General features: G+C 44.6%; 1 protein-coding gene across 5 annotated transcripts in view; it reads right to left on the reverse strand.

Moving 5' to 3' along the window:
- The window catches only part of zmiz1a (zinc finger, MIZ-type containing 1a), a 103,952-nt gene extending 85,975 nt beyond the window's left edge, over window positions 1-17,977 (reverse strand). For 4 of the 5 annotated variants that reach the window (XM_054600147.1, XM_054600148.1, XM_054600149.1 and 1 more), the window contains exon 1: window positions 17,738-17,977. The gene's annotated coding sequence lies outside the window, so the exon portion shown is untranslated. Of the gene's footprint in view, window positions 1-17,580 lie in introns of all 5 variants that reach the window. The other variant, XM_054600146.1, reaches the window with a different exon arrangement.
- Between the last annotated feature and the right edge of the window lie 2,313 nt (window positions 17,978-20,290).

Here is a 20,290-nt window from a genome sequence, read left to right on the forward strand (position 1 = left end):
CTGGCCACGGTTGAAAAATTAATGCAGCAAACTGACAACACTTAGGGCCTCCCTCTCCCTCTCACTCTCTCTCTCCCTCTCTCCCCTCCCCATGTACCACACAGGATCAATTACCAAAGCAGGGCTCCACTCAGTAGCGCTAAAGAAACAAGAGGCACTCTCAATCACAGCTGTGCTGTGTGTGTGTGTGTGTGTGTGTGTGTGTGTGTGTGTGTGTGTGTGTGTGTGTGTGTGTGTGTGTGTGTGTGTGTGTGTGTGAGGTTCAGGCAGGCTTATGATGAGCAGAGAGAGAAGGAGGAGGTGGTAATAGTCTGTTTGCTTCTCTCTAATGACAGCAGCAGAGTGGATTAGTGAGCCTCCTAACCCATCAGCATCACTCCTCTCAGTAAGTGACAGAGCATGTAAATAACCAGTTGTGGCCAGTAGCGGGGGGGGGGGACATGGAGGCTTATAAATCGGGAACGTCTAAATTGTGTGTTTTTGTGAATGTGCGCGTGCACGTGAGCGCTTCATCCGAGGCGCCTTCATTTGTATGCAGGTGCAGACTTCCGAGGAGTTCCATTTCTACAACATCAGCCGAGTTATTCAAATGCAGCACATCTGACTGGAGAGGATAACATAAAGAAAAGGCATCAGCAGAAATGGCAGCAGGCAGTAATCCCCGGCCAGGCCACTTGTGTTTGTCGCGCAGGCAGGCAGGCAGCGCTGTCAGCGGCAGCGGCACCCATACATGCCCTTATCAGCGGCAGCCATAGGACGCTTCTAATAACCCTGCTGATGCTCTGCGGTGCGAGGACAGACAGGGAGACGGACAAACAGGCAGACAGGTTTCACTTCCCGCTTAAAGGAAGAGCCTGAGCGGCAGGTATCAGCTTGTGGCTACGTGTGTGTGTGTGTGTGTGTGTGTGTGTGTGTGTGTGTGTGTGTGTGTGTGTGTGTGTGTGTGTGTGTGTGTGTGTGTGTGTGTGTGTGTGTGTGTGTGCACACACAGACTCTGGGTGCTCATTTATTCATATTGTAGCGTGTTATGCTCTGACAGCTTCATGCATGCTGTCACTTTCATCTAAATGCACTCAAAAGTTGACCGTCCCATCTATTAACCCCCCTCTACACACACACACGCACACACACACGCACGCACATATTGCATTTATAACAGCGTTGTGTAAACTCGGGCATGCAGGCCCAGTAGCAGCGCATCTGACTCCAGCATCATTATCACCATTCAAAAAGGTCAAGCACAGTGCTTCCAGCCTCTTTTTTTTTTTTTTTTTTTTTTGATTTATGCCTTTGTGCTATTACCTCTGTTCGCATTAATCTCCATCTCTAAATCTAATCACACCACCTCACCATCGCGGCCCCTGGTGCTCTCAGGACAGAAGACGTGGCCGACGGGAAGCAGCTTATGTAAATACGCGGCTGTTGACACAAGATGGGCAGCATGCGGTTGCCTCTCGCCGCCGTGACGCGACATGTGGATCAGGGTGCAGATAAGAACAGCCGTCACTTCATTGTTGTTTCTTTTCATTTACCGCCGGCGTTCATCTTCGTCTTTACATCCTTTTTTCTGCTGATATACAGTTTCATATCTCCAGGCGCATTTTTTTTTTTTTTTTTTTCTCAGCTCATCTTAAGAGACTGGAGGTTGTTGTTACTCAAAGGGACGAACAACATGCACACACACAGTGCTGCAGGACTCAATTTCTAGTCAATGAATAACTTGAATATTGACACCAGTAAATGAGGGTGTCACTCAGATGGGGGGGGAAGAACAGCATCGTCAAATGAAATCGCTTCCAGGCATTTTCTCTGCGCTCATGTGAGCCAATAATCATTCCCCTCAGAAAGGCTCAACAACCAATTGAAGCATCATGAAAACATCTACTCTCGCGTGCCTTCAAGCAGTCTTGGAGCACTTTGAGCAGAGTGGCCAGACGCCACATGCGGCATAAAGACTTAATCAGGTCTCCTGCGTGGATAGTACAGCACAGTGCTTTATGAGAGAATTCCCTCTGCGAAGGGCTGATGGGAAACCTCGGCGGTGACACGGAGAAGCCTGCCGGCCTGTCAGCTCGTCTTGGTGCAGCTCAAATCGGCTCCGGAGAACTTCTAGCGCTGCACTGACACGCACTCAGACGCTGGCTGACACGACTCTCCAGCATCACTTCAGATACCCACTCAGTCCCTCAACATCATACTCCACATGTGCCGTGTGAGAGGGGCTTGAGCATAAAGACGGGCTGAATCATTCTGGCTATTAAATTAGATATTGTGTGGCACACAGCCGTCTCAACATCAATGTAGAAGAGCAGCATTGATTTAGCACCTGAGGCTGCAGGAAAGATGAACTGTAAATGTTATATTAACCGTATTTGTCAAGTCACAGTACACATCAAATTGTTGTGATTTTTATGTTTCTCTATCTAGCCTTATAGCTAAACTTAGCCAAGCTATTTCTGTTCTAGACATATTTTCATTTCATTAATAAAACATAAACCTATGACAATATCAATGAGAATTTTAGAAATTGTGTCTTCGAAGCCTTGAAACGTTTTCCTTTGATGAGAACAGATAAACAACAAGCTGATGCTAATTGTTGCAATCTGTTGCGAGCGTCACCTTTAAAATGCACAATGTATGAGCCCCCCCGGCTGAGGAAAGCTTTAAGAAATCAACACAAAGCCCTAATTCCTTTGACAGATATTATCAACTCAAGATTTTCAAGATGGTGACTGATATTTTATGTGCCACCAAAATGCAAGGAGAGAGCTTTTAATAATTGATGGTGCTGGAGCAGGGAGATTTTTAACCGCTCTCCTCCTGTTATCAATCATTAATGGAGTTTCCATCAAAAACACTTCAACCCCTCAAGTATCAGATCTCTCTTGAAGGTGGAGGGGCCCACATTCAAACATCCCACCTAATCAGAGGGCACACAATGTGCTCTCCCGTTCTCTCATTTTCACTCACGCAAATTAGGATAACAACAGCACAAATTGCAAAATTGTTCACGGCGTAAGTGTAAAAGTAGGCATTTTAGCTGAGGTCTCCTTGTGAGTGATGAGGGTTAATGGGAAAATTCTAAATGTTTAAATCACAGGGGGCGGGGGGGGTGGGGGGGGGAACAGCCAGCCAACCAGCGTCTTTACTTTTCTTCCTCTCTTTGCCTTGTATGCAGAGCTGTTTAAAGCGCGATCTATCCATCTGGCTCGCTCTGCTCGGCTCTGTGGAGCTGCGAGGCCTGCCTGGTCAAAGTCATACAGGACGCGATGTGCATCAGCGACACTCACAAAGAGCCTTTACACTGATGTTACCCTTTAAAAACAACCACAAGGTTACACACAGTGCCGCATGTGCACGTACAGCTGCACAAACACACACACACACACAAACAAATAAAACACACACAAGAGTCAGCGAGAGTTTACTGACTTTAAGGGATCAGCCAAGATCCCTCCATCTCAAAGTCCACCACCCAGCTGGGGTTACATAGTGTAAAACGTACTACTTATATCACTGCAGCATCTGCTCCGTCAATCCCACAGCCTCGGATGCCACATGCACATCATACACGCCCTAGACTCAGCTAAGTGATAGCAGCAATGATAGAGTATTCCTAATTACCCACCAAGATGGTTTTGACATTGTTCTGCGTGCCAGTGATCAGTGTCATGGCGCAGTGCCAGCAGCGTCGCAGCCCTGTTTGATTTGTAGCTGCAGCTGAGTAGCGGGTGGTTCACCCGGAGAGCTGCAGTGGTACTCTCTTTCACTTTCTCTCCCACTCTTCCTCCTTCAGCTACCCCCCCGTCCTGTTTCACTGGCCCGACCTTGCCTGTCATCGGTATAAAACACCTTTTCCAGGCTGCTGTGTAACGTGCGCACAGACAGGACACCAAGAGGATTCTTCAAGTTTGAAGAGTTAAGGTGCAAAAGTGAGCAGGATGCATCTAGATTTAGATGCATCCTGCTCACTTTGTGCACAGCAGTGCACAGTAGTGCTTTGAGCTACATTTTTATGTCAGCATGCTTACAATGCCAATATGCTGAAGTTTAACTTACCAGTTTGATAACCAGGTTTACCATCTCAGGTTAGCATGTTAGCATGCCAACATTATGCGAATTAGCACATAAAACAAAGAACATATGTGGCTAATAGGAATGTCATTAGTAGTATTGGTCATAAACCAAAGTATAACTTACGAAAATTTTGAACTGACAATGACGATTGAGGAGAGGTTGAAGGATCAGCAAAGATATTTCAATTCACCCTGAAGAGATGAGATCGTCTGTACAAATTTCAGGGAAATCCATCCTGAAATATTACAAACTAGACCGAAATGGTGGACCGTCCGACTGTCAGACATCCAGAGAGCTATGACGCTAGCATGGCTAAAAGTGGGAAACATTTGCTGGTTCTAACTTCTCAAACATGAGAATTTGCTGGTTTTATATCATTGGAAATTGGAGATCTTTTGTTTGGGCAAAACATTCAACTTAAAGACATGGCTCTGGGTTATTGAAATGAGCAATTTTCACTTTTTTTATTCAATTACTAGTTGGAGTCAATAAGAACCTAAAGAAGCTCTTAAGGTATGTGTGGGAAATACTGTCTAGTCACTGATAATAAAATACATAATGATAATAATATATATAATAAGATGAAACAGGTTATTGAGCACAAAGCTATTAAAGAGTAATTAATAGAGCGTATGCATAGTGTGAGCCTTGGCTATGGTACTGTAGGTGAACAGAATTCATGCACAGAGCTAGCCAGCTAATATTTACTTTGTGAACGTTATCTGAAATTTGCAGGATTTCGTTTTTTGTAGGTCTTTAAAGTGTACATTGGCTGCGTGTTTATCTGGTCATATGAGCTGTTCTTATCTTAAATCAGTGCAGCAGTGCTACTGAAGAGCTGGTCTATACAGTAAATATGTACAGTATATCAACTCGCAGTATAACCTCTTTGTTATGAGCTATATGTTAACATCTATTTTCGATCTTACCGTTCTTTGCACTTGAGAAAGCATTTACATTCAGATCATTATGGGCTTGGGCTCCTGCCAACTTAGTGTCACAGGTCAATTATCTTACAAAGGATAACAGCAGTGTCTGTCATTTATCTAATCTGGGCCTGATTTCCATCTCGTGGATTTATACTAAGTAAACAAGATGTTAAGATATTGGTTTTGAAAGGAGAGAGGCGTCATAAAGGGGAATAATCTGCTCGTCACACATGTTTGCCTTTTACGTTGTGACTCTGCTGACTCACATGGGATGAGCTGCGTCAAAGCTGATTCAGAGTCTCAGGAGCCTTTGTAAAGTATTCCTAAGGCTTTGGGTTGATCAAATGGGTCAACTGCTTTATCTTAAAAAGAACCATACCAATGGTTTTGTAGATGGTTTCAGACCTTTGAATCACAGCCCCAAATCTGGGATTTCTTTTAGCGATTGAAAGGTGTTTGGTGCTTGTTGACTGCAGTAAACAACAAACCCAATCACAGCGCTGAATTGAGAATGGGGATGTCGTCTCTCTGTGCCACGGTTAGAAACATTGTGAATAGTCAGATTATAAAGCTAGAGGTTTTGCATGTTGAGCCCCTTAACTACAAGACATCCTGAGGATTATCCACCAACCATTTTTAAAAGCAGGCGTTTATAGAGGTTTCCTTTTAAGTTTCCTTTCCCTGCCTTTCAGACAGCTGTTGGTGCTCATTATTTCAACTTAAAGAGAGTATAAACTTATTTAAAGTTACTGTGAAGAACGTTTAACTGCTTATGAAACAGGCTAAATTCAATACTGATGCCTCTATATGACCTATATAAGTAATTGAAACCAAACCAAATCTTTATAATATGGTGCTCTGAACTACTAGCGCTTCTGTACACGGGGACCGCCAAAATCAACACAAAATTAAAGTTACTCGTAGCAGCATTAGGATAGACATTGTAGCCTTTAAGCCTTTTTTTCAACGTTGTCCAGCCCTTCAACGGAGACTGGCCAATCATAGACTAGCTTTGTATATATGTTTCTAAAACGTTGAGTTTCAACTAAAGACCTGTGGTGCTAACATTAGAAGACTACATTAGCACAGCCCTAACTAGCCTTAGCACTTAAATGCTACGCTAGCTACTGAATGTCCAAATATGCTGCTTTTGCATTTTAATGAATATCACAGTGAATAAAGACCTTCCCGGCTTTACAGGAACAGTGTTGTTCCTTAATTTCATAGTCTTCTGTCTCAATTGCCAGGTGGTGTGGTGGTTCACTTTTACACTGTCATCTGCAGTTTGACAGCCTGGAAATATCATTCAAATGCATTTTGTAAACCTTTCTGTCCGTTTCTCTCTGTAATCGCAGTTTTGTAAGATGTATATTTATTCAGTGAGTGAAGTTTGTTACAGTGTGGCCCCTAGTAGCTAGAAGCTTGACTGAGTTGCAGCGGCGGGCGGGGCTTCACCAAGGGTGGTATCTTAGTTGCAGCCTGGAACCATTTTCAAGACTCTTTAACATCTGAGAGCTGACAGTTGCATGCTGAAATGCTTTGCACAGACAAGCTGTGTTGTCGGACAATCTAACAGAAAGGCAAGTGAACATGGATGTGAAATGAACATGTGAATCCAGTTGTTTCTTGCTTTAAAAAAGATGCTCTCGATCTCAGATGTTGCAGCATTTTCAACACACCAGGATGAGTTTTTACTCTCCGCTGTCAACTGCATCAGTATGTTCAGCTACCATAACTTAAGGGCAACATAATACAGTGTGTAGTGTAATGGATTAGCTACGTTAAGTTTCAAATCTCAGCTTCTTAAAGTTAATTCTTTTTTGATATGAACAGAAACACATGGCAGTAGGATAACCATCTGAAAATATTAGAAAAATATATGAAAATACACTGCATTTGATTTGTAGCTAATGGGATACAACTCGCAAAAAAACACCCTCTTAAAAATGTCACAATTTACCATGAACATCTGAGCTGAGCATTTACCAGTCACTTGTCACTTGGCATGAACTCACCTTTTTTTTGAGGAAAAAGCTGCCACTGCAACAGCAATAAATGTCAAAACACAGCACGGGGTCAATACACAGCCATTCATCTCTCAAGAAGGTATGTGAAGTATCAAACTTGGCAGACACCGTGTATGTCAATCCACAGTTACACACTCTCTAACAGAACCGAACAGCCGCAATTAACACCCTTTTATTCATTCTGTCATTGGTTGAGTCATTAATGGCGCTGCCCCAGGCACAAAGATCCAGTTTAACTGTCAAAAATCCTCCTCTCAGATCAAACGCACATCATTGCGGCTGATGAACAGCCTGATAAAACCGAAGTTTCGCTCTGCTCTATGCACCTATGAGTCTGAGAGAAAGCTTCATCAGGAAGACATGGGACACTGCCAGCACCGTTTGACTTTCACCGTCCAGACGACAGACGCTCTAAACAGCAACAACGGCTTACTACCCTGGTGTGTGAATTTTAATGACAGAGACAGTGAAATAATATAGAGGCACAAAACGCAGTGATGGCGCTCTCAGATTGTCTCCCACGGTATCTGGACGGGCGGCTGCTACTCTTCGTGACCCCGATGCTTCGAGCCACAGATCAGATCAGGGACACAGTGCGACAGATGTCTGCCCTGGCGCTCTGTTTCAGGCATGAGTGCTGCTGGCAGACACACCAAAGAACAAGTGTGTGTGTGTGGGGTGGGGGGGGAGGAAAAGGGGCAAGAACAGGGTGGGCACAGAGGAGAAGATGGACGGCGTTAAAAAGGAGAAAGAAGAAAAAAAAAAAAAAAAACACGAGAGAGGAGGAACAGACGGGAGGAAAGGGAGGGCGGTAAGGAGAGTTTCCCCTTTGGAAAATCAGACGTCACACCAAGCAGACTTCACCAGCGGGACGAGATCCACTCTGTCATGTTTCTGTCAGACGGCAACCAGTTTGGTCAGAAAGTGACACTACAAGTTTAGACATACCTCAAGCTGTGACTCTCTCTCCCTGACAGACCTGAGGGGGGGAGGAACAGGAGACCTCACATGCACTTTATCACCATTAGTGCTCCTTTTTTTCTTTTTTAAATCGGTTTAGAGCAGGCGGGGGAGGCAGTCAGTCACACACTGACTGAATAATGAACTTCTGCACGAGGCAGAAAAAACACACAAGCCCTGCATCTGAATCTACAGTAGAAATGCTGATAAAAACTAAAGAGTGTTCAGAAGCCATTGATGCCTCTGCACAAAAAACTCAACATATGACCTCTTCCACTCTTCTTTTGCTTTGAGGAGCAACATGCAAAAAAAGAAGATGAGAAGAGAAAAGAAGGGAGCTAATTATAGCCTCACAGCAGGATGGCAAGAAACAAACTTGATTATCATCATCGTCAAGAAGGCACAAAAGGAAACCTTCCGCCTCCCCTCTTCCACCACAATCCAATAGAGAGGCTTTTAACCTTCGTAATGATTTACAAAGTGACAAGTCAAACAGATTTACTGTGACAGCCTGAAAGGCACCGGCACGAACACTATCACCGCTCACGTGACCTGAACAGACCTACAAGCCCTTCTCCTATTCCCCTTTCCTCTGCCACCTCCCCTCTCTGGAGCCCCCTCTCCCCCCTATTTCAGTGGACAGAGAAGAATGAGGCTGGCTCAATAGAGCGGGCAACAAGGCTATTCAATTCCCCCCTCCCTTCAAACGAGAGGGAAAAGCTCTGCTTTGTGGAAGTTAGTTACTTAAAGCGACAGCCGACCAGATAAAGATCTGGTCACGGAAAACTTGTGGCACGGAGCAAACCGAGATACCTTTGTACAATTCTAACACCATTAACCAGGGTTTATCAAAGTTAATCAGCCATGAATGTGAGGGGACATTTTCAGCTTGCAGGAGCAGCTGACAATATTTCTACAGCAGCCTTGGCCCTTCAATGGCCATGAAACACAATGAAAAACACTAAAAACCACAAAAGGAGGATCATTAAAAAACATAAAACATTAGGAAATCGTTGCTCCACACTTTTCACTATTATTACTTTTTGAATAAAGAAAGTGCTTTTCCTTCTTGTGTTTTTCATCCATATTCATAAGAAGGTATTTTTTTGTGCCCTGAGTGACAGGATCTGCATTTGACTTTCATTTCCGTAGCCCTGAAATATGGAGCAAATTTATGTTTGAGTAGCATCAGTCCCTCCAGGCCTGAGATGCTTTGCCTGGTGCAGTCATCATTTCTTCTCCCCCGCCTCTTTTTTTCTGGAAGTGAAAAACACCTTGGCTGTTTCGAGCTTTGAAAACAGAGCCACCCCTTAAACCATCAGGACTGGCAGCAGAGAGATGTGTGCGGAGAATTCTCAAGGAGCAGAGACCCTCGGGCTACGCAGATTCAGTTTCCCCCTTTCTGGCTTCCAAAAACAAAGGAATTCCAGAGAAAATCAGGGCAGGACCTCACCCCAAGCCACCGCTGCTGCTACTACCCCCACCTCTCTCACACACACACACACACACACACACACACACACACACACACACACACACACACACACACACACACACACACACACACACACACACACACACACACACACACACACACACACACACACACACACACACACACACACACACACACACACACACACACACACACGAGCAAAGGTGCTTTCATTCAACTATCAATAAGACACACCTCCTCTCTTGTTATACAATCATGTTGATTTGACACATGGGGGGGGCGGGGGGTTCTCCATTCAGACTGTAGCCACACATATAGAGCAACAGCCCCCCCCTTCAAAATATGAGCCAGACATGAAAAGAGTGATGTCCTCACGTGTATCTTTAACAATGTCAACACATGCCATTCAGCGTCCACTCAGCTCCCACTGGGGAGCAGAGTTAAGGTTACAGGATGGCTGTGGAGGCAATATGGTTGAGCTGTGTAATAACTGCATTAAGCGCTGCTAATGTACGTACATAATGGGTAGCTGTTGGTATGGGAGCTGACATAGAGGAGCTCTAAACAAGTTACATTATTTCTTTCTACTGAATGTATCACTTGAAAATGGACTCAATGGACTAATTTAGATTTTTTTTCAAAAGCAAAAAGGTACTTAATAAAAAGTGTTGTTTTTTTTACATAATCATTTCAAAACAAACTTTGTTGTTGATTGTTAAAAGTATTACACAGATTGAGGTATATCTTTCCAATTAAAACAAGACTAAAGACCAAATCCATGCTAGCTGCTCTGCGAGGCTGCGCTATGAACTAAATGCTAATGGTAGCATGCTAACATGCTCACAATTGCTTATTTATACCATGCTTACAATCTTATTTTAGCATGCCGACATGCTAATGCTTGCTAATTAGCACCTTACACAAGTGCAGCTGAGGTTAAAGGGAATATAATTAGTTATTATGGGCATAAACCAAAGTATTTGACTAAATATCATTTTGAACAGTTTTTTGGCACTTCATGAAAAGTCAGGGGATCACCAAAAGTTTAACAATTAATCCTGAGGGTGGCTTTAACGTGTGCAGCAAATTTCATCGCAACACACCAAAACGTTTTTGAGACATTTCAGGCAAAACAAAAAGATAAATGTAATGGTGGCTTGAGAAGAAAAGCCAGAAGACCACCAAAGTCTTTGGGATTCATCATCTGGGAACTACGAACGTCTGTACACTATTTCATGGCCATCCATCTAATAGTTGATGAGATATTTTCAGTCAGAATCAAAGTGATTCAGCATGATTCAACAAAAAATGTGGGAGCGAGTTATACATTTTCTAGACAGGCCATCCCTCTTCTTGTCACTAAGACATTAAACTGTTTTTGGAAGTGCAAAAATAAATGGAGCATCAGATCTGTGTCTTATGAAATCCACAGCCTCTCCCTCACCTTGTAGTCCTCACTCATCTCTCATATTTTGAAATTTTCTGGATGCTAGATATACACAAAATGCTTCTAAATCATGTCTTAAAAAAACATATTTAAGTCAAATCTTAAACGTGTACAATCAGAAATCTCTATACTTTTTTCCCCCTCTGGTTCAGTTATTTGTGAATAGCAACCCAGCATCTTTTTAAAAAAAATCATAAAACACTGGGACCCTTGCTGTTTTGTCAATAATGTTTGCCAGATAATTAAAGAGCCCTGGGAGACAATGATAAACATTGTTTAGAGGCTGATCCCTGGCAAGCTCCAAGCAGTGTATCATTGCTGTCTCCGGAATACACACGATTAGCCTGGTCTCATTACTGATATGATAAATGACGGCTTCCACCGTGGCTTTGCTTTGCTGGGAGGACGTTCTTGTAACAGGGGGAGATTAGAAAAAAGTGGTGAAACACATTGCCCCTGTAATAGACCAGGGATAAACGAGGGAGATGGGTTATCTGCAGTGTGATTGCAGATAATGTTTGTGATATTTGCAAAGTCAGGTCTGCAGCCAGTTATAATACTTTCAACCGTACGTTATAAATTGCTGAGATTGCCGTTTAATAAAGTGGACTACCTTATTTGTTTCACTCCTCATCACATCCCCGTCATCTCCTTTCCTCTCTATGTGAAGTTAATGCTGTAGCTCGGCCCCGGCCCACCAGCCCGTCTCTCATTGCAGTTGGTGTAACCACACAGAGGTTTTAAAATATGCCCCTTTATCTGAGCCGCCCAGGCAGGAAAATGAAAGGGATGTCAGTCCTTAGAACCCTGGGAAAGCGTCTGGCTCAACCGCCAGTGTCAAAAGCGAGGGGAGGGGGGCTCCGAGCAGGCAAACACACTGCACAAAGTGATAGACCTTTTCTGTCACTTAGAAATGTTGAAAAACTGTTAGAAAAAGGGCAGTGGAGCTCAAGATTAAATGCCAATATGATGTGAGGGGCTCTCCATAAGAAACACAACTGGCTTCATTGGCCGACCCAAAGTACTACTGAGAAATCAACACCTAGTTTAGGGCCTTACTCCCTGCCTTAACACTGAAACCTCACATCTAAAAATATCCTTTTATCATACTCCGCAAAGACTAATGAAAGCTTCTATTCAATACCCACCACATTTCGGCTTTTGCACTCCATGCATGTGAAAGAATTAGTGTTATGCGAGTGCAGATTTTACACGACTCCCTCTCCGCCTCACAACTGACATCGCAGGCGAAGAATAAAAGCTGTCCCTTTGCATTAGTAAATCCTAGTTAATTTACTTTGTCAGAAAACAAGGAAGTATGTATCCCTGGAGGCCATGTTGGAGACAATTCGACCGCCTTCAGAGAATCTCCGCCATCACTCTCCATCTCCCACGCAAACCTCTACCAGAAAAATCAACACCACTGCACGCTCTCAGAGAAAAACAGTGCCGACTAGACTAGAGACTGTATATAGCACGAATGATATTACAAACACAGCATGTGGCGTATTAGTATGCTTTTTTTTTTTTTTTTTTTTTTTTTTTTTTTTTCAAAGGGTATGTAAAATGACTTCCCATTATCTGGAATCCTATTCAGGATGCATTGCTCTTGTTTGAAGACATAACAGGTTTTAACTTATTGACTCAACCCAGCAGGTACAGCTCTTTGCTGGACTGGTTCGTCTAATACCTGGCAAGGACTCAAACGCCGGGGCGAGCTGCATGAGAGCGTGCCGGGAGCTGGAGCACAGTCCTGAGTGGCTGTCTGGCAAAATGAACCCATGTGGGATGCTGCGTTAGGTGTGAAGACCTCTTGGAGGTAGCCGCAGTGTGCGACGGCTCGCAGGAGTGCTCCGGTATCAGGAGAGACAAGGCAAACACAGCAGATCAGTGCTGAAAAGCGTAAACCCACTGACCCAGCATGAAGAGGGAGAGGGGACTAATTAGCGACTGTACTTACAACTCAAAAGGAGAGGCAGAGAGACGAGGAGAAAGGAGGGAAAGGAGGGAAAGGGGGGGGGGAAGCACACACAACACACAACACACAGAGCGCAGTTTGGGGATGAGGACAATGAGTGTGTTTAGCTTAAACAGGATTTACAAGCCAAACAGACACACGCCAACGCCACTCACTCAGACACATACTATCTCTTTTCTTCTCTTTTGCTACCCTTTTCTCTCTCTGTCTCAACAACACAGAGCTGAGACAGACTCTGTGAGGATTTCATCAGCAAAAAAAAAAAAAAAAAATAGTGAGGGTAATTGCTTGCGATGGTGAGAAGTCTTGAGTGCAGGCGGCAGCGGTGGGCGAATGGATTGATGGATAGAGGGAACATTTTGTTCCTCCTGTGCGGGCTCAGGCTCTCATATTGTTCCTGGTGAGGCCTGGCGTCATTTATGATTCAAGGGCCCCGGCCCCTCTCGACGGATGGGAACGAGACATGGCCATTGTGACGTCCCCTGCACTCGTTTCTCAAAGAACATCAAATCAAACATGCATGAGGCGGTGACAGGGGCGGACCAGAAACTTCTCTCTTCACTTTCTCCCTCTCTGTACTCCGTTTTCACTCTCTTGTGTCCAAAAAAAAAAGGGGGAAAAAAGGCACTTAGAGGACTGCGTATCCCTGATGTTGGGAGAGCTCAAGGTTGAACTGACGGCTCTTCGGAAGCAGGATTTAAGCTGATGTTTTGTCTGTATTATATGGGGGCGGCTGTGGCGTAGTGGAGAGCAAGGTAGTTCTCCAATCAGAGGATCGGTGGTTCGATACCCGGCTTCGGCAGTCGATGTGTCCTTGGGCAAGACACTTAACCCCAAGTTGCTCCCGAAGGCTTGCCATCGGTGTGGACTGGATGATGAATGTTAGTTAGAGTCTGATGGTGGCACCTTGCATGGTAGCCTGTCATCAGTGTGTGAATGGGTGAATGATATGTAATATACTACTGACTGTAAGTCGCTTTGGATAAAAGCGTCTGCTAAATGACTGTAATGTAATGTAATTATACCACTTAACCAGATATCAGTCAACAACACAACCGTCAAAGACACAGAAAATAATAATAATAATTTCAATGCATAAAATCTATCTAAACTACATTAATCTGCATAATTTGCAGTTACAAATGTTCTTCAACAGCATCGCTCTGTTTCACACACCTGAACGCAGCACAGCTACAGCTACAGCTTCCTACACTTTGTCCACAAACAATGCTGTTGGCTGCTACTTCTAAGGGTTAAATGCCTTGCTCAAGGAATGATTCACAATTGTTTCCCCTGCCTTTCTGAGTCAAGTCAGGAGTTTATACCAACCAGCCACAAGCCCAACCACAGTGCAAGTTTTGCAGCTTGAAGGACGGTGGTGACAGGCATGTGGCATTGAGGTTTCCTTTGGCTCTCTGTACCAAACTGATGTCATCACAGTCCGTCAGCAGGGTGAGTTAAATCCTCTGGGTGCTTCAGTTTCTCTTTATTAGTTACACTGCAATTACCAGATTTTAACTTGAACTTTTGGTTGGAATTACAACAAGGTTTAGGAAGTAGTTAAGTGTCTGACACGAGGGCGAAACCTCAGCTCAAACTGAACATTTCAGGTTGTTACTCCCTCTCTGAGCTCTTATTCTGAAAATGAGTCTTTAAAATGCTCTGAGGCAACACAAGTTTTGACTTATTAAAAGACCAAAATAGGCACCTTGAAAAACAAAGGCTCAGTCTAGATGAGAAGTACTGCCAAGTGGCACCACAAGCGAGACACAGAGAGAGAGAGAGAGAGAGAGAGAGAGAGAGAGAGAGAGAGAGAGAGAGAGAGAGAGAGACAGACAGACAGACAGACAGACAGACAGAAACAAAGGCTGACTTCTGCTCGGGACATGAGTGGGTGGGTTCGGTCTGATGGCGAGACACCGGCCTACTAAGAATCTATATCCAGTGAACAGGCAGCTAGTATTTCACAGCGATCCTGGAACCAACGTGAACAGTGAGATGAAATGTCAGACTGTCAAAACATTGATTAGCGTTCCCTCGGTTTTTTTCAGCACTTAGCAGACTGCAGCTGTGCCGACACAGTAAACAGCAGCAAAGGTGGTTCAACTTGGTAAATTGCTGAGCAACAAAAAGTTAATTACTCAGACACAAGTAATTAGTTGTTTTTTCCTGTAGATACTTCTAATCAGTAGTAGTTCAGTGCTTCACAGAAGTGCAAAGAGAAAAAAAAAAGGGAGTAAGGTGCACTCATGCTTTGTATGAACGATCATCCTGAGAGTGAGAGGAGAATAGCTGCAGGTGTTTAAAACTTCTATTGGGATTTGTGATACAACTTGTTGCAGCCTGATTTATTGAAAATGATTCAATGGCGTTAAATAGATACAAATAACCAATATTTTATGTCCAAACTGGCTAATACTGAGAGTAATCTATCTATTCTGTCTCCCTGTTTGGTTTAGGGAACAAACATACTGTTGCACGTAAACATACATCTTCTTCCTCATGTTGAGCTGCAACTTGTAGCGCTGCCAGCCCATGTGTTGTCTTTCTGTGTCTGTTTACATATTAGCTGTTTTCCCGGCACACTTTTCCAGTATCCCATTATGGCGTAGAGGGCCAGACAATCCGTTCTCACTGTGAATGCTTGCATTTGCACCCACCCGCCACTTTCTTTAACTGCTCCAAATTTGATTTCAAAGTGAGTCTACTGGAGCCTTTAGCCTGTTTAGGGAATCAGACACTCTTCTGTCTTGTCTCACAGCCTGGCTGGCTGGTTGCAGAGAGGCCCCAGGAGGGACAACAGAAGGAAAGAAAACTCTCTCTCTCTCACACACACACACACACACACACACACACACACACACACACACACACACACACACACACACACACACACACACTTCCAAGTTTCAAACAGTTGCAGATGGATTTAATTCCTTGACCTCTTTCTTTCACAATTTATCAGGTAACCCACTCTGAACGAGCGTGCCTTCTTTTCATGCTCTGCTGAGATGACTTAATGCGGCTTTGGTTTGTAAGTAGGAGGGAAAAAAAAAAAAGAAGAAGTCAAACAGCACTAATTAATGTGCTGCGGCTGACAAGTGTTGCTGCTGAAACAATTTCATTACATCACCAATTTAAATTACCAAGGGGGGGGGGAGACACTGGAGGGTGCACGCATCCCGAAATCTGTTTACACGCTCTCTTAGACCGACATACAGGGAGTGGACACAATAACATGAACACCTGCAATCCAATGCAATACTCCTGCAATAAATACAGACTGTACACCTAAAATGTTTCTTTTTTTTTTTTTTTTTTTTTTTTTTTTTTTTTTAGTTGAGAATGTGTCAGAATTCTTAGGAAACAGGGCTTTAAGGTGTAAGCTGATTTACTGCAGGTGGTGACAGTAGGCCTACAGCCACTTGTTATCTTACCTGCATTATGATAACATGATAGTAGCACAGTCAGTGAGATATGGTTGGTCAAAGATAGCAAAAAAAGCTCCACAACTCTGTAACAACAGCAGCTACTGATTTGCTCCTAATCACACTCCCTGTAACTTCAGCACCTCGCTAACAAGGATAAAAGGCTCTATTTTTCCAAAAAAAAGTTTAGCCATCCTCTGGCAGGGCGCAAGGTCTCCTTCTCCTTCCTCCTCCTCCTCCACCTCCTCCCGTCAGGAGCCCCCTCTATGCTGCGCTCTGCCCCGGCTGGCCTCACGTCCAGATGGGAGGAATTTTTACAGGGAGGGTCCGCCAAAACTTGAGGCTGAAAAGGCTGCGCTGAGTCAAGCAGCTCATCCACACTCTCCTGCAGAAGGACTGGAAAAATGTGGTACTGCTGGCCCTCTATCTGGGATTCAGATTTAGAAAAAAACATGTGTGTGTGTGTGTGTGTGTGTGTGTGTGTGTGTGTGTGTGTGGACTAATTTGGGGTGGGGTGATGGTTGCAGGGCATGCAAATTATGGAAAAGATGGAACATTGAGATAACAGCCACACCTGAGCATTGTCTAATAGAAATATTCATTGCATTAAATCAATTGTGAACGTAAACAATCATACAGCTCACTAGAGAGCCCACTTGAGTCCCACAGTAAAGCCCCCCCCCTGAGGGTCCCAATGACCTCACACACTGGGAGCCACTGATCTTTGAATGATCGCTTTAGAGGATCCAATCAAGGGGAATCAGTATGATCAGCTGCAGGTCAAGGTGGTAGATGTTGCATTGCATGGTGCTTTAACACAGCACATAGCACAGTCACATAAGGACGTGACGGCTAATTGCATTACAACAGGTAGCCCATAATAGCCTTGAAGGGAAGGCAACAAGCCCCCCTCACCTCACACTACCGACTGTAAGCTAAGTGACATGCATTCTCAGTTTAGCAGCAACCGAGCCATCAGCTGATCCACCGAGACGACACACACACACACACACACACACACACACACACACACACACACACACACACACACACACACACACACACACACACACACACTGACTGACTGCCACATTCCTGTCTGGTGTCTTAAACAAAATGCATGCACACTAAATCACCAAATCATTCCTGCAGACACATTGGGTGTTTCGATCCAGCAGAAAGAAGCACACACACACACACACACACACACACACACACACACACACACACACACACACACACAGACAGAGACAACGCCGCGTAGACACGCTCCGTTACCGGAATCTGCCCCTCTCTTTGACACGAGTTCCCCAGCAGCTACTGGGGGTTTCTGGGTCACCCTGTCGTCAGCAGGTAGTGTCCGTCCAGCGGGAGGCAACCCCCGTCCTCAGCAACCCGCACGCACAGCGATCACACGAGCCGGCGCGAAACTTACTTTAAACCTCGGACCTCAGCGGGCGAAATCCGCGCGTATTGTTTCTCCCAAACCTCGTGTTTACTGCGCTCCTCTCTCTCTCTCTCTCTCTCTCTCTCTCTCTCTCTCTCGTGCTCTCGCGCGCGCTCCCTCCACACTCCACAAAGACGACGCGAGAGCCCCGGAGACGGTGTGAGTGACTGACTGAATCAACTACCGTGGAGCACGGCAAGTTGAAGTGTCAGATTACACTGGCTATTCAGTTACCAGAGAGAGAGAGAGAGAGAGAGAGAGAGAGACGCGCTCCGGCGGTCGGTGTGAAAATGCGACCTAGATTCTCGGCGGAAGGACACCGAGTGTGAGAGGTGTGAGTGACTCTAATGGGCCGTTTCACACTGGAGCGGACCGCAGCTCCCGGCTCCGGCTATTGTCTGGTTCTGTGTCGGTTCAATACGACACTGCCTTGTTTAATCAAAGCAAGTAAGGTTAGCTATTAGTTCAGTTTATGTTAGCTATTTGGTTAGTGGGGTAGTTAAATAAACTAAACACTTTTGTAAAAACAGCTAACAACTAACGACAGTCTACAGTAGACGCCTATGTACCTTTTACCACAACAATTGTACAATATTTATAATAGTAAAGAGCTGCAAAAAAATGTGTTAGTAATATCAGAAATAGGGGAAAATGCCAGTCAAAATTCCCCAGAGCCCATTGTTTGTGATTTATAAAAATATTATAAACAATTAATCGATTAAGAAAATAGTTTCCGCTTCATTTTCTGTCAAACAATCCAATCAGTTAGACTAATCTTCTATATAATAATAATAATAATAATAGTATATTATAGTCATATTATTCTTATTATTATAACTAAAAGTAATTATAATGGTAATAATGATATGCAATGCCGCTATGATAATAATATTATTCTTATGAGCATAATGAGGTCATTTAAAAAAGTATTCTAGCAGTACAAGCACTGATCGCAGTAAACATTATTATTCATTTGTAAAAGTATTCGTTTTGATTTACACTTCACCTCCCACTTCCCACGTGTGTGTGTGTGTGTGTGTGTGTGTGTGTGTGTGTGTGTGTGTGTGTGTGTGTGTGTGTGAACCTTTGCAACCTGCGCCCCGCTCCAGCAGGTCAGCGGGCGGAGCTCCATGTTTTGCGGATGGCCGGTCTCCGGTGGAAGAATAACAAAGACGTGTTTGAGAGCAGCGGCAGGCTGGGCTGAGCGGTGACGTCAAGGAACAATGTCTCCCCTCCCGACACGCACAGCACACGCACGCACGCACTCACGCACGCACGCACGCACGGCACAGCAGAGCACACAAGCTCCTCGCTCTCTTCCTAGTCAGGCAAGGCTGAACTGCCCAGAGGGAGGGCCGCTCAGCTCGCAGTGCATCAGATAGAATCACTCACTACTCATGCTGTGCCTGCACACAGGATTTCTTCAGTGTTTATTTGGGGTTTTTTTTTGCAGAAAAACATAATAAAAAAAGAAAAGAACAATGGCGGGGGGGGGGGGGGGGGGCAGATTCTGCAAATAAACCATCATACGAATAAACACAACAAAAGTAGGCCTCTGTGTGCACTTCACAAACACCTTATTTCCTGCTGCTGATAAATTTAGATACTAGATGATCAATAAAGGTGACGAGATTAGGTCTGCTGAAAAAGGTAATTCACAATTTCCCCCTCACATAATGTCATCAGTCCAGGGGTCAAATTCCTGTCAGCCGCTCCCATGGCACAGGCTCCTCTGTGTTGTGAAGGGGAAGGAAGGGGCTGCCATCCTTTTTAGCTTCCTGGCTGCAGGGCTCCCGACACGGATGCAGCGAGAGGGCCTGAGCAGGGGTATCGGCGGTGGAGGGGGGAGTGTATGGGAGGGGGGTGTCTCTATCACAGTGTCTCAAGGACGCCCCAGCCCCCTGGTCGAAGCAGCTACTACACACACCGACGGGGGGGACAAATGCGGACAGTGACATCACGGCTCTGGCAGTCACTCATTTTTATTTTCGTGGAAGGGGGGGGGGCTGTTTCTTAGATGGAGATTGGGTGAGCAGTCAATGTCACAATGCTGTAGCTGTGAACTCATGATCAGATTTTTATTTTTTTTTCTCTTCTGGTAATGGCTGTCCGAGATGACCCTAATCTTCTTTCTGACACCGCTTCTGATATTGTTGTGTATCGATCTGCCATGCTGATGTTGAATGATGTGATTCACGTTAGACACATCCATCTCTCCTGAAGTCCTCTGGTCTTCATCTTGTCATGTGATTTGAGCATTTTTTCAGTTTAATAGGAGTCAAGCGCAGGTTTTCTACTGATTCCCCCAGAGCTTGGGATCAATAACTGATAGATCTATTGTTGCCTTCTTCCTTTTAGGTTTCAGTCATATCATAATCTGTTCTGGGTCATCCATCAAGTTTTTGTTTGATACCAAATTTAAGGTGACAAGGCCTGTTACGGGTGTCAGGGGGGGCCCGCAGCCGGTCGGGTCACTCCCCAGTTCAAGGAATGGCTTGTTGTCAGTAGTCTTCTCTCTTTCGTGGCAAGGCGTGCGCCTCG

The sequence above is a fragment of the Anoplopoma fimbria genome, chromosome 6 (genome assembly GCF_027596085.1).
Source record: "Anoplopoma fimbria isolate UVic2021 breed Golden Eagle Sablefish chromosome 6, Afim_UVic_2022, whole genome shotgun sequence".
NCBI classification, from domain to species: Eukaryota; Metazoa; Chordata; class Actinopteri; order Perciformes; family Anoplopomatidae; genus Anoplopoma; species Anoplopoma fimbria.